Source organism: Coregonus lavaretus (genome assembly GCF_964263955.1).
Source record: "Coregonus lavaretus genome assembly, chromosome: 16".
Lineage (NCBI taxonomy): Eukaryota > Metazoa > Chordata > Actinopteri > Salmoniformes > Salmonidae > Coregonus > Coregonus lavaretus.
The window spans coordinates 39264456-39280148 of NC_140003.1; the positions used below are offsets into that span (position 1 = coordinate 39264456).

Here is a 15693-nt window from a genome sequence, read left to right on the forward strand (position 1 = left end):
CCTCATACTGCTACTGGACGGGGGATATATCATATCTATCATGGACCATGACCATAGGCCTATGCGTATTTGACCAAAGTAATTCCAAGCAAAATAATTAACGTTACCTAATTAACTCTCACTTTGACTTCACATAGCCTACGTCTTTAACTAATAGTGTGTAACCTGAACATGTGAAACATGTGTACAATATGTACGGTAAAATGTCCCTGATCAAACAGAGAGATGGGCCTATTCTCACCTGGACCAGGAAGATGAGTAGGAAGTAGAAGTTGGCGATTCTTCTGAACTGTTCAAACAGGTTCTTGGGGATGAAGTTCCATAAGGTGTACTGGTAGAGAGAACACACACACTATCAACAGGCAGTCTAGAGAGAGGGATAGCAGTGTGTGTGTGAGCATGCATGTGTGTGTGTGTGTGTGTGTGTGTGTGTGTGTGTGAGTGTGCGTGTGTGTGCGTGTGTGTTGTCTAAGAGGTTGCTAACCATAAAGGACAGAGATTTTGTCACTGGAGCACAACAGGCTTGGTTATCAAGGTATCGATTTGGTTTTCAGGGGTAGGTGATTATTTTATTATGCCAACTGCTTGGTTTCTGTGGAGCCTGCTCACCTTGGAAGAAACAATGCGGTTGTCGGGGTAACGCTGAGGGATGTAGGCGTCGGCCCCCAGCGGGGGTTCTTTGTGACCGATGTAGACTGTGCGACTGTCCACCCAGTACTCCTCCCCAGCACACTGTTAGAGAGAGAGAGAACAAGAGAGAGAGAGAGAGAAGAGAGAGAGAGAAATACAGAGAGAGAAAAAGAGAGAGAGAGATAAAGAAAGAAAGAGGGAGGAGGAAGAGGGGAAGGGGGGAAGGAGAGAGAGATGAAGGAGACGGAATAACAGGTTTAGTTTAGGATGTGAAATGAAAATGACCGTTCATATTGAACAAGTTCATGTTCAGCAGTACCTGTTTCCTGCCTACTGAACATGACCCAGGATACACAAGGAAGTTGAGCTGCCCTGAATTGAACAACTTCCCACAAAATTGTGAAAAAACAGAAGTGAAAGGTCTGATGCAAACCATTGCTTCAGATAGCAGCCGTGCCATTACCCCAGCCATTCTACAGAACACACCAGGTTGAATTCAAGCCAGACCCCAGGATTGTGTGTGTCTCAGATTTAGAGAGAGAGAAATAGAGAAAGAATGAGAAAGGGAGCGAGGGGAGCAGATTGTGATCTCTCCCCCACACAGAGTGCTTCCTCCCTGGCCTGGCAGAGCCCTGCACACTGGGTGGCTCTGGAACTCTCTCCAGGAAACAGATAACAAACATAAGTCTAATAAACAAAATACAACAAGTCATGCAATGATTTCCATTAATTTATTGACTGACTGGAGACGGAAATAGCACATGACATTTTACAGCGTTTACAATTTGATCTTGTCACTGCAACAGCCCAGTGCTCCAGTCTGCACATTTAGCAGAATGTTCTGGTACCAATGCTGTCGTGTGTTAGTTAGCTCTAAGCCTTCCAAATCAACATTTCAGTCCCCCGACAGTGGTGAAACCTTCTGGAGAAAAAAGGTTCCAATAACAAATACTAGAAATGATAACAAATACCAATGATATCATCTCCACTCACTGATTCTCAGAACATCTTGATTGTAATGACTGATATAAACCAGCTGATCTGATTGACCAAAGGCACTGTGAGAGCTCACATTTCTCTGCCATAGATTACATTCAATACCAGATCAGACTATAGAATTAGAATTCTATGGATGAGACCATAATAGGTTGATAGAAACATGTTATGCTAATTGTGAGACTGGATGCCATTACTGCCTCTGGGCTGTGTCTCTCCCAGGGGTAAAGTCCAGTCCAGCCCAGACCAGCCCACTGTCCACACCAGCCCAGTCCACTGCCCAGACCAGACCAGACCAGCCCACTGTCCAGACCAGAACAGACCAGCCCAGCCCACTGTCCAGACCAGAACAGACCAGCCCAGCCCACTGTCCAGACCAGACCAGACCAGCCCACTGTCCAGACCAGAACAGACCAGCCCAGCCCACTGTCCAGACCAGACCAGACCAGCCCAGCCCACTGTCCAGACCAGACCAGACCAGCCCACTGTCAAGACCAGACCAGAGCAGACCAGCCCAGCCCAGCCCAGACCAGACCAGCCCACTGTCAAGACCAGACCAGACCAGCCCACTGTCCAGACCAGACCAGCCAACTGTCCAGACCAGACCAGACCAGCCCACTGTCCAGACCAGACCAGCCCACTGTCCAGACCAGACCAGACCAGCCCACTGTCCAGACCAGACCACTGTCCAGACCAGACCAGACCAGACTAGCTCACTGTCCAGACCAGACCAGACCAGCTCACTGTCCAGACCAGACCAGACCAGCCCAGCCCACTGTCCAGACCAGCCCACTGTCCAGACCAGACCAGACCACTGTCCAGACCAGACCAGACTAGCTCACTGTCCAGACCAGACCAGACCAGCTCACTGTCCAGACCAGACCAGACCAGCCCACTGTCCAGACCAGACCAGACCAGCTCACTGTCCAGACCAGACCAGACCAGACCAGCCCAGCCCACTGTCCAGACCAGACCAGCCCAGCCCACTGTCCAGACCAGACCAGCCCACTGTCCAGACCAGACCAGCCCAGCCCACTGTCCAGACCAGACCAGCCCAGCCCACTGTACAGACCAGACCAGCCCAGCCCACTGTCCAGACCAGACCAGCCCAGCCCACTGTCCAGACCAGACCAGCCCACTGTCCAGACCAGACCAGCCCAGCCCACTGTAAAGACCAGACCAGCCCAGCCCACTGTACAGACCAGACCAGCCCAGTCCACTGTCCAGACCAGACCAGCCCAGCCCAGCCCACTGTCCAGACCAGACGAGCCCAGCCCACTGTCCAGACCAGACCAGAGCAGACCAGTCCACTGTCCAGACCAGCCCAGCCCACTGTCCAGACCAGACCACTGTCCAGACCAGACCAGACCAGACTAGCTCACTGTCCAGACCAGACCAGACCAGCTCACTGTCCAGACCAGACCAGACCAGCCCAGCCCACTGTCCAGACCAGTCCACTGTCCAGACCAGACCAGCCCAGCCCACTGTCCAGACCAGCCCAGCCCAGCCCACTGTCCAGGCCAGACCAGGCTGATCAACAGGCATTTGGCAGCCGGTTATAAATAGTCACTTAGCCAACAGTGTGTCAGCCGACTTGGGCCCGCTCCAGAACACAAGAGGAATGCCATGACCCAGAGAGGGAGAGAGGGAGAGAGAGAGGGAGAGGGGGGGGTGAGAGGGAGAGCGAGAGGGAGAGAGGGGGGGGGGGGGTGAGAGAGAGAGAAGGAAGGAAGGAAGGAAGGAAGGAAGGAAGGAAGGAAGGAAGGAAGGAAGGAAGGAAGGAAGGAAGGAAGGAAGGAAGGAAGGAAGGAAGGAAGGAAGGAAGGAAGGAGAGAGAGCGAGAAGGAAAGAAAGAAGGAAGGAAGGAAGGAAGGAAAGAGAGCGAGAGAGACGGAAGGAAGGAAGAAAAGAAAAGAGAGAGAGAGAAGGAGAAAGAGCGAGAGAGAGCGAGAGAGAAAACTGATGCAAGACAGGTTACAGTTGAAGAGAGGAGTGAAAGGGACAGAAAAATCCAAACAAAGTAGAGCTCTGTGTGTAGTATAGACTGACTACGGAGATTGGGAAAGAGAAGGGGATGTGATATGTGCAGTAAGTAATTAAAAAAGAGAGAAGGAGAGAGAGCGAGAGCGAGAGAGAGAGAGAGAGAGAGAGAGAGAGAGAGAGAGAGAGAGAGGGTGGCAGTAAAAACAGATACAGTCATAGCTGCCTGATGACAGGATTGTGCGTGTGTGTCGTGAGATGGGGGGGTATGAGAGACTGACGTCAAAATAACACCATATCACCCTCGTGTGTGTGTGTCACTAGGGCAGTGGGATATTAGAAAATGACTTCAACACCGTATGCTGGCTACACCTCCACAGTGCCTGTGTTTGTGCTGCGCTATGGGATAATATACAGTGGGGAAAAAAAGTATTTAGTCAGCCACCAATTGTGCAAGTTCTCCCACTTAAAAAAATGAGAGAGGCCTGTAATTTTCATCATAGGTACACGTCAACTATGACAGACAAAATGAGGGGAAAAAATCCAGAAAATCACGTTGTAGGATTTTTAATGAATTTATTTGCAAATGATGGTGGAAAATAAGTATTTGGTCAATAATAAAAGTTTCTCAATACTTTGTTATATACCCTTTGTTGGCAATGACACAGGTCAAACGTTTTCTGTAAGTCTTCACAAGGTTTTCACACACTGTTGCTGGTATTTTGGCCCATTCCTCCATGCAGATCTCCTCTAGAGCAGTGATGTTTTGGGGCTGTCGCTGGGCAACACGGACTTTCAACTCCCTCCAAAGATTTTCTATGGGGTTGAGATCTGGAGACTGGCTAGGCCACTCCAGGACCTTGAAATGCTTCTTACGAAGCCACTCCTTCATTGCCCGGGCGGTGTGTTTGGGATCATTGTCATGCTGAAAGACCCAGCCACGTTTCATCTTCAATGCCCTTGATGATGGAAGGAGGTTTTCACTCAAAATCTCACGATACATGGCCCCATTCATTCTTTCCTTTACACGGATCAGTCGTCCTGGTCCCTTTGCAGAAAAACAGCCCCAAAGCATGATGTTTCCACCCCCATGCTTCACAGTAGGTATGGTGTTCTTTGGATGCAACTCAGCATTCTTTGTCCTCCAAACACGACGAGTTGAGTTTTTACCAAAAAGTTCTATTTTGGTTTCATCTGACCATATGACATTCTCCCAATCCTCTTCTGGATCATCCAAATGCACTCTAGCAAACTTCAGACGGGCCTGGACATGTACTGGCTTAAGCAGGGGGACACGTCTTGCACTGCAGGATTTGAGTCCCTGGCGGCGTAGTGTGTTACTGATGGTAGGCTTTGTTACTTTGGTCCCAGCTCTCTGCAGATCATTCACTAGGTCCCCCCGTGTGGTTCTGGGATTTTTGCTCACCGTTCTTGTGATCATTTTGACCCCACGGGGTGAGATCTTGCGTGGAGCCCCAGATCGAGGGAGATTATCAGTGGTCTTGTATGTCTTCCATTTCCTAATAATTGCTCCCACAGTTGATTTCTTCAAACCAAGCTGCTTACCTATTGCAGATTCAGTCTTCCCAGCCTGGTGCAGGTCTACAATTGTGTTTCTGGTGTCCTTTGACAGCTCTTTGGTCTTGGCCATAGTGGAGTTTGGAGTGTGACTGTTTGAGGTTGTGGACAGGTGTCTTTTATACTGATAACAAGTTCAAACAGGTGCCATTAATACAGGTAACGCGTGGAGGACAGAGGAGCCTCTTAAAGAAGAAGTTACAGGTCTGTGAGAGCCAGAAATCTTGCTTGTTTGTAGGTGACCAAATACTTATTTTCCACCATAATTTGCAAATAAATTCATTAAAAATCCTACAATGTGATTTTCTGGATTTCTTTTTCTCAATTTGTCTGTCATAGTTGACGTGTACATATGATGAAAATTACAGGCCTCTCTCATCTTTTTAAGTGGGAGAATTTGCACAATTGGTGGCTGACTAAATACTTTTTTTCCCCACTGTATGTAGAGCTTGGCAGTAACACCACCTCTGTGTAACTTTAGATCTGGCAGCCAAACAGTATCTTCTTCTCCATTCACAACCCTTTTCTTCAGCTCACCTCCAATCCCCTCCCTGTCAGTTCTCTAAATGTGACTGTGTGAGAGAGGAAGAGAGGGAGAGAGGGAGAGAGGAAGAGAGGAAGAGAGGGAGAGAGGAAGAGAGAGAGGAAGAGAGGAAGAGAGGAAGAGAGGGAGAGAGGGAGAGAGGAAGAGAGGGAGAGAGGAAGAGAGGGAGAGAGGGAGAGAGGGAGAGGAAGAGAGAGAGAGAGAGAGAGAGAGAGGAAGAGAGGAAGAGAGGAAGAGAGAGAGAGAGAGAGAGAGAGAGAGAGAGAGGAAGAGAGGAAGAGAGGAAGAGAGGGAGAGAGGGAGAGAGAGAGAGAGGAAGAGAGAGAGAGAGAGGAAGAGAGGAAGAGAGGAAGAGAGAGAGATGGAAAGCTGCAGCAGTCTGAGCAGTAATCCGTTCTGAGCTGTATCAAACCACCACCTACGGACAGAGACAGTGTGGTGCCATATTGTTTTGACGTGTATTATTAATCAAACTAAAGAGGTCCGTCTCTATATAAAGATGGTGTTACATCATCGCTAGATCCCACCACAGGTCATGTGGTCATAATCTGATGTGACATCAATGGGATCAACCAAAACAGAGATCAGATAAGACCCCAACCCACATTCTCAGTCCCAGCTCCCCTCCTGGAGCCAGTTGCCCATACCTAGGGTCATTTAATGTCATTTCAGCAAGCCATGACACCCACCATCTCAGATTGTTCTGAAGTTGTTTCTGTAGTTAGAAACAGATAAGATTAGAATTCCTGGAACTATATTTTGTTTGTACTTAATTTAATCTCTGAGAAATTAAGCTAATTGATTGCACCCAAATTCACCCTTTTAATTTATAGGATTCACATAATATTCCACAAATATAGAACCCAATATCCGATTAAGACCAAACATCTTCCTTCCATTGAGTAAGACATAAAATTGTCAAAAGCCACCCACGGACCCCCCAGACCCCACGCCAATCCCAACCCACCCCACCCCAATCCTAGGGCAGGGCAGTATACTGTGTTTTACTATATACCGGTAATGAGGCACAGCCCGGACTGGGTTTTTACCTTACCTTCTATAATGGTATTTCAATGTTTGGTTTGTTAAATGTGATACGCTACTCTACTGTGTGTAACACCCGTTGTTCCAGTTTACTCTGCTTCTTGAGTCATCTCTCTTGCCATGTCACTTTCCACACAGACCAAGCCCCGCCCCCTGTCACTCAAGGAGCGCAGTTGTTGTTGCTCGACAATGAGACCACTTGTGTTCGGTCTGCATGGTCAATGCAGCACATGCAACAAGATGTTGATGACAACAATGGTGCTTTGCTTCTTTATATAAATTTACAAGCGTTCAATAATCACACTATTAGTTTCTGTATCTTATTGTCTGCAAACAGCTAGTTTGTATTTTCTTAGCAAGTTATGGCAAAAATAAATAATGTTAGCTGCTAATGATATCCAAGATGGCATAGCAGTGCGGTCGTGTCCTCATGTAAATAGCCAGTTTTTTTTTTATTTTTCGTATATATTTCTCAATATCACTTTCCATCCTTTAACTAAATATACTTTCCTGCAACCCGCCTCACCCAATGTGGAACGGATTCTATTATTTCTTCATACATTTTTATCCAGAACCTCTGGCTAAAACTAGCCAGCTAGCCAGCTAACTAGCTACTTGCTATTAGCTACCGTTAGCGGCTTTCACCATTGTCCGTGTCCGTGGTCTGCACTACCTACCAGCCAGCTCTAGCCTGGACAATTATCGGCCAGTCTGCACAGTCTGCACATTGCGCTATCGAGCCAGAGCATATCGGAATTTCTGCCGGAATCACTGAATCACTGGACCTTAACACCAGATCATCGCAACTAGCTAGCTGCAACTGAATGGCTGTTGTCGTTGTTGGCTAATCACCACTGTCCTGAAGCTAACCCCAGTTAGCCTTGATCTAGCCTCGAGCCAGGCCCATCTCCCGGCTATCTACCTCTCTGTCAACCGGACGGGACCTCCTAGTGTTAACACGGAGCCCCGCCGATCCATCACGACTGGTCTGCCGACGTAATCTTCTGATGTGGTTTCAACAGGCTTCCCATTGCGACGACCACGAAGATCCATCTGCTAGCCCCGGCCTGCTAGCACACGCAATCAACAGCCGTGCCTGTAGCGTAGCAGCCACTGAACTGCTCCCGGACTTACTTATTGCTGTTCACTGGACCTTAAGATCACTCAGCTACACAGCTGATGCCTGCTGGACTGTTCCTTTATACGGTACCCCATCCTGTTGATCTGTTTAGCCTCAGCTCAAACTTTCGTCGCCATTACCAGCTGTTGTCTTAGCTCTCTCGAATAACACCTGTGACTGCTTTATGCCTATCTCCCATGTCAATATGCCTTGCCTATTGCTGTTTCAGTTAGTTCTAACTGTACTTTTTCAATGTAGAGCCCCCAGTCCTGCTCAACCTGTCTCAGATAGATCCTTTGTCTCACCCCCCACACACGCGGAGACCGGCTCAATCGGTGCCTCCAGTGATGCTATCTCTTTCATTTTTACCCAACACTTAGGTTTACCTCCACTCTACTCATATCCTTCCATATCCTTGTCTGTACATAATGCCCTGAATCTATTCTACAACGTCCTGGCTTAGGAAGGCCACCAAAGATTCTGACATTTCTATTCCCAACTACAACATTTTCCGTCTAGATAGAACTGCCAAAGGGGGTGGGGTTGCAATCTACTGTAGAGATAGCCTGCAGAGCTCTATCGTACTATCCAGGTCTGTGCCCAAACAGTTTGAGCTTCTACTTCTAAAAATCCACCTTTCCAGAAATAAGTCTCTCACTGTTGCCACTTGCTACAGACCCCCCTCAGCCCCCAGCTGTACCCTGAACACCGTATGTGAATTGATTTCCCCCCATCTATCCTCAGAGTTCGTATTGCTTGGTGACCTAAACTGGGATATGCTTAACACCCCGGGAGTCCTACAATCTAAACTAGTTATCAAGGACAAATTATCTCACACAAATTATCAAGGAACCTACCAGGTACAACCCTAAATTCGTTAACATGGGCACCCTCATAGATATCATCCTGACTAATTTACCCTCTAAATACACCTCCGCTGTCTTCAACCAGGATCTCAGCGATCACTGCCTCATTGCCTGCGTCCGTAATGGGTCCGGGGTCAAACGACCACCCCTCATCACTGGCATACGCTCCCTAAAACACTTCAGCGAGCAGGCCATTCTAATTGACCTGGCCCGGGTATCCTGGATGGATATTGACCTCATTCCGTCAGTAGAGGATGCCTGTTGTTCTTTAAAAGTGCTTTCCTCTCCATCTAAAATAAGCATGCCCCATTCAAAAAGTTCAGAACTAAGAACAGATATAGCCCCTGGTTCACCCCAGACTTGACTGCCCTTGACCAGCACAAAAACATCCTGTGGCGGACTGCATTAGCATCGAACAGCCCCCGCGATATGCAACTTTTCAGTGAAGTCAGGAACCAATATACACAATCAGTTAGGAAAGCGAAAGCTAACTTTTTCAAACAGAAATTTGCATCCTGTAGCACTAACTCCAAAAAGTTTTGGGACACTGTAAAGTCCATGGAGAATAAGAGCACCTCCTCGCAGCTGCCCACTGCACTGAGGCTAGGAAACACTATCACCACCGATTTATCTACAATAATCGAGAATTTCAACAAGCATTTTTGCTACGGCTGGCCATGCTTTCCACCTGGCTACCACTACCCCGGCCACCAGCTCTGCACCCTCCGCTGCAACTTGCCCATGCCCATACATCTGGCCCTTCATTGGACACTGTGTTAACAAACCTCCAAACAAGCTTCAATGCCATAAACACTCCTTCCATGGCCTCCAACTGCTCTTAAATGCTAGTAAAACTAAATGCATGGTCTTCAATCGAACGCTGCTTGCACCCGCCTGCCCGACTAGAATCACTACTCTCGGTGGCTCTAACTTAGAATATGTGGACAACTACAAATATCTAGGTGTCTGGTTAGACTGTAAACTCTCCTTCCAGACTCACATAAAGCATCTCCAATCCAAAGTTAAATCTAGACTCAGCTTCCTATTTCGCAACAAAGCCTCCTTCACTCATGCTGCTAAACATGCCCTCGTAAAACTGACTATCCTACCGATCCTTGACTTCCGCGATGTCATTTACAAAATATCTTCCAACACTCTACTCAGCAAATTGGATGTAGTCTATCACAGTGCCATCCGTTTTGTCACCAAAGCCCCATATACTACCCACCATTGTGACCTGTACGCTCTCATTGGCTGGCCCTCACTACATATTCGTCACCAAACCCACTGGCTCCAGGTTATCTATAAATCCCTTCTAGGCAAATCCCTGCCTTATCTTAGCTCATTGGTCACCATAGCAACACCCACCCGTAGTATGCATTCCAGCAGGTATATCTCACTGGTCATCCCCAAAGCCAACACCTCCTTCGGTCGCCATTCCTTCCAGTTCTCTGCTGCAAATGACTGGAACGAACTGAAAAAACTCTGAAGCTGGAGACACTTATCTCCCTCACTCCCTCACTATCTTTAAGCATCAGTTGACAGAGCAGCTTACCGATCACTGCACCTGTACACAGCCCATCTGTAATTAGCCCACCCAACTACCTCATCCCCATATTGTTATTTACATTGTTATTTATTTTGCTAATTTGCACCCCAGTATCTCAATTTGCACATAATCTTCTGCACATCTATCACTCCAGTGTTAATACTAAATTATAATTGTAATTATTTTGCACTATGGCCTATTTATTGGCTTACCTCCATAACTTACTACATTTGCACACACTGTATATAGATTTTCTATTGTGTTATTGACTGTACGTTTTGTTTATTCCATATGTAACTCTGTGTTGTTGTTGTTTTTTCCGCACTGCTTTGCTTTATCTTGGCCAGGTCGCAGTTGTAAACGAGAACTTGTTCTCAACTGGCTTACCTGGTTAAATAATGGTGAAATAAAAAAAATACAAAAATGCTAATCGCTAGTTAGCTGGCAATTAACATTAGTGGCTAACAACATTTATTTGTGTCAAGGGAATCAAAATAAACTTGATTCTTGCGAAACAGGCATTTAGAAGATTGCGGCATTGCCCTAAAACATAAATTCGAATTAATGGAATTTAGGGCTGTCCCAGACTAAAGAAAATCTTGGTTGACCGAAAGTCATCTGTTCTTTCGACCAATCGATTGGTCAACATTTCTAAACGTGTATTTTTCCATATATAGACACCCTATGTGTTTTAATAAAATCAACTATATATGCTTTGAGCTTGTCTGAAACCCCACCTCTTTAAGGAATACCTGGGATAGGATAAAGTACGTCATTTAGCGTCTGCTAAATGACGTAAATGTAAATGTAAATGTAAGCGCACTGTTAGATGAAATTAGACACAAATGACTCAAGAGGGAGCCAGAGATCAAGATAACCAGAAGAAAACAACCTTAACCTGACCAGAATATCCTCCTCCCGCTCCTACTGGCTTTCGCAGATTATGCTGTTACTCTCCTGAAGATGCCGGTAATAGGCTACACAAGGTGTCGGCAACCTTCTCATGTGGAATGCCAATTTATCTTACCAATTCTACCAATCTGCGTGCCAGTTATGGTTTTCATATGCACATTTTCGTGGAACAGTTTAATTTATAATAAGATCATTGTATCTCAAAATCATTGTCATGTGGTTAATCAGAATTCTATCCAAATCTAAATGAAAATGACACAAACCTTAAAAGTAACTTATATTGCCACTGCCAACTATGTAAAAATAGCATATGAAGCCAACAAATAAAATCATTGCAGGCAGAAAATATCCTGATATAAATAAGTATCCTATAAATCACAATGGCTCAACTATTAACTTTGGTCCAGCCGAAGCTGACCATACAAACTTGCAACATTATATAAAATATTCTGGGCCCTCAGAGTTGTGTCTGGCACCCATGCCAGTGAGCTTGGGCCAGACACAGCTGTAGGCTATTTGAGAAAAGGATAAGAAGTTATCAGGTATTTTATGATGGTTACAATGGATCAGAGCATGACATTTTTCCCTTCCACGCTTAGTGGTTATCGAAAAGGAGAGAGCTGGAAAGATTTTTCAAATACATGGAGGAACTATTGTCATTCTCAATGGATGTAAAAACAGACTTCAGTTGCTTGCTGTTTGAGGTGAAGAAAACATTACTTTGAGAAGCTCCACAGTTCATTAGTGGTGGTGCGAGAAGCTCCACAGTTCATTAGTGGTGGTGCGTTAAGCCAATCAGAAATACTATCAGATCCCCAAATAGTCTCATTTATATGACTACATTTGCGTGCAGGCCTGGTAGCCTATAGGCTTACTTCTATGCGTAATCAGGTGCGCGTCCTTACTCAACATTGACAGGAGCACTCCAAATAAAAGACAATGACTAAATTGACAAAACTCGCAAATTGAATTATATATATATACAGTTCCAGTCAAAAGTTTGGACACACCTACTCATTCCAGGGTTTTTCTTTATTGTAGAATAATAGTGAAGACATCAAAACTATGAAATAACACATATGGAATCATGTACGAACCAAAAAACTGTTAAACGAATCAAAATATATTTTAGATTTTTCAAAGTTGCCACCCTTTGCCTTGATGACAGCTTTGCACACTCTTGGCATTCTCTCAACCAGCTTCATGAGGTAGTCACCTGGAATGCATTTAATTAACAGGTGTGCCTTCTTAAAAGTTAATTTGTGGAATTTCTTTCCTTCTTAATGCGTTTGAGCCAATCAGTTGTGTTGTGACAAGGTAGGGGTGGTATACAGAAGATAGCCCTATTTGGTAAAAGACCAAGTCCATATTATGGCAAGAACAGCTCAAACAAGCAAAGAGAAACGACAGTCCATCATTACTTTAAGACGTTTCTCTTTGCTTATTTGAGCTGTTCTTGCCATAATATGCTTAACACTTTTTTGGTTACTATATGATCCATATGTGTTATTTAATAGTTTTGATAGCTTCACTATTATTCTACAATGTAGAAAATACACTGCTCAAAAAAATTAAGGGAACACTTAAACAACACAATGTAACTCCAAGTCAATCACACTTCTGTGAAATCAAACTGCCCACTTAGGAAGCAACACTGATTGACAATAGATTTCACATGCTGTTGTGCAAATGGAATAGACAACAGGTGGAAATTTTAGGCAATTAGCAAGACACCCCCAATAAAGAAGTGGTTCTGCAGGTGGTGACCACAGACCACTTCTCAGTTCCTATGCTTCCTGGCTGATGTTTTGGTCACTTTTGAATGCTGGCGGTGCTTTCACTCTAGTGGTAGCATGAGACGGAGTCTACAACCCACACAAGTGGCTCAGGTAGTGCAGCTCATCCAGGATGGCACATCAATGCGAGCTGTGGCAAGAAGGTTTGCTGTGTCTGTCAGCGTAGTGTCCAGAGCATGGAGGCGCTACCAGGAGACAGGCCAGTACATCAGGAGATGTGGAGGAGGCCGTAGGAGGGCAACAACCCAGCAGCAGGACCGCTACCTCCGCCTTTGTGCAAGGAGGAGCAGGAGGAGCACTGCCAGAGCCCTGCAAAATGACCTCCAGCAGGCCACAAATGTGCATGTGTCTGCTCAAACGGACAGAAACAGACTCCATGACGGTGGGGGAATGAGGGCCCGACGTCCACAGGTGGGGGTTGTGCTTACAGCCCAACACCGTGCAGGACGTTTGGCATTTGCCAGAGAACACCAAGATTGGCAAATTCGCCACTGGCGCCCTGTGCTCTTCACAGATGAAAGCAGGTTCACACTGAGCACGTGACAGACGTGACAGAGTCTGGAGACGCCGTGGAGAACGTTCTGCTGCCTGCAACATCCTCCAGCATGACCGGTTTGGCAGTGGGTCAGTCATGGTGTGGGGTGGCATTTCTTTGGGGGGCCGCACAGCCCTCCATGTGCTCGCCAGAGGTAGCCTGACTGCCATTAGGTACCGAGATGAGATCCTCAGACCCCTTGTGAGACCATATGCTGGTGCGGTTGGCCCTGGGTTCCTCCTAATGCAAGACAATGCTAGACCTTATGTGGCTGGAGTGTGTCAGCAGTTCCTGCAAGAGGAAGGCATTGATGCTATGGACTGGCCCGCCCGTTCCCCAGACCTGAATCCAATTGAGCACATCTGGGACAGCATGTCTCGCTCCATCCACCAACGCCACGTTGCACCACAGACTGTCCAGGAGTTGGCGGATGCTTTAGTCCAGGTCTGGGAGGAGATCCCTCAGGAGACCATCCGCCACCTCATCAGGAGCATGCCCAGGCGTTGTAGGGAGGTCATACAGGCACGTGGAGGCCACACACACTACTGAGCCTCATTTTGACTTGTTTTAAGGACATTACATCAAAGTTGGATCAGCTTGTAGTGTGGTTTTCCACTTTAATTTTGAGGGTGACTCCAAATCCAGACCTCCATGGGTTGATAAATTTGATTTCCATTGATAATTTTTGTGTGATTTTGTTGTCAGCACATTCAACTATGTAAAGAAAAAAGTATTTAATAAGATGATTTCATTCATTCAGATCTAGGATGTGTTGTTTAAGTGTTCCCTTTATTTTTTTGAGCAGTGTAGTACAAATAAAGAAAAACCCTTGAATGAGTAGGTGTTCTAAAACTTTTGACCGGTAGTGTACATACACACGAAAAATCAAATCATAAAAAAATTAATATGGAGTTGGCCCCTCCTTTGCTGCTATAACATCCTCCACTCTTCTGGGAAGGCTTTCCGCTAGATGTTGGAACATTGCTGCGGGTACTTGCTTCCAATCAGCCACAAGAGCATTAGTGAGATCGGGCACTGATGTTGGGCAATTACGCTTGGCTCACAGTCTGCGTTACAACTCATCCCAAAGGTGTTTGATGGGGTCGAGGTCAGGGCTCTGTGCAGGCCAGTCAAGTTCTTCCACACCGATCTAAAACAATTATATTGTATGGACCTCATGCTGAAACAGGAAAGGGCCTTCACCAAACTGTTGCCACAAAGTTGGAAGCACAGAATCATCTAGAATGTCATTGTATTCTGTAGCATTAAGATTTTCCTTCACTGGAACTAAGGGGCCCGAACCATGAAAAACAGCCCCAGACCATTATTACTCCTCCACCAGACTTTACAGTGGGCACTATGCATTCGGGCAGGTAGCATTCTCCTGGCATCCACCAAACCCAGATTTGTCCTGCCAGAAGGTGAAGCATGAAAGATCACTCCAGAGAACGCGTTTCCAATGCTCCAGAGTTCAATGGTGGCGAGCTTTACACCACTCCAGCCAACACTTGGCATTGCGCATGATGATCTTAGGCTTTTGTGCGGCTGCTCGGCCATGAAAACCGATTTCATGAAGCTCCCGACAAACAGTTATTGTGCTGAGGTTGCTTCCAGAGGCAGTTAAGAACTCGGTAGAGAGTGTTGCAAGCGAGGACAGACAATTTTTACACACTATGCCCTTAGCACTCGGTGGTCCCGTTCTGTGAGATTGTGTGGCCTACCACTTTGCGGCTGAGCCGTTGTTGCTCCTAGACGTTTACACTTCACAACAGCACTTACAGTTGACCGGGGCAGCTTTAGCAGGGCAGAAATTTGACCAACTGACTTGTTGGGAAGGTTCACAGGGAACTCCAAGCAGCAGCTTCATACAATTTGGCAGACATAGAGAACTGATTCTGTATACTTGTTGTTGGGGTGGGATTGGCGTAGGGTGTGGGGGGTCCGTGGGTGGCTAGTGATCATTGTATTGGATTCCTCATGTCTTACTCATTGTTAAGAATAATGATGGTCCAAATCAGATGTTGGGTACTATATTTATTGAAGATTATATAGATTCTATAAATTAAAAATTGCCAATTTGAGTGTAATCAATTAGTTTAATTTCTCAGAGATCAAATAATATTTCAACAAAATAACGTTTCAG

The 15693-nt window shown here is 46.1% G+C and overlaps 1 pseudogene across 1 annotated transcript in view; it reads right to left on the reverse strand.

Annotated features, from left to right (window-relative positions):
• LOC311143378 (phospholipid-transporting ATPase IH-like) overlaps positions 1-15693 on the reverse strand; it is a 72970-nt pseudogene that overhangs the window by 42250 nt on the left and 15027 nt on the right. Inside the window, exons 2-3 of the transcript XR_014615557.1 lie at positions 610-732; positions 242-331 (exon numbers count right to left, since the gene is read on the reverse strand). The product of XR_014615557.1 is annotated as a phospholipid-transporting ATPase IH-like (transcript). The remainder of the gene's footprint in view (positions 1-241; positions 332-609; positions 733-15693) is intronic.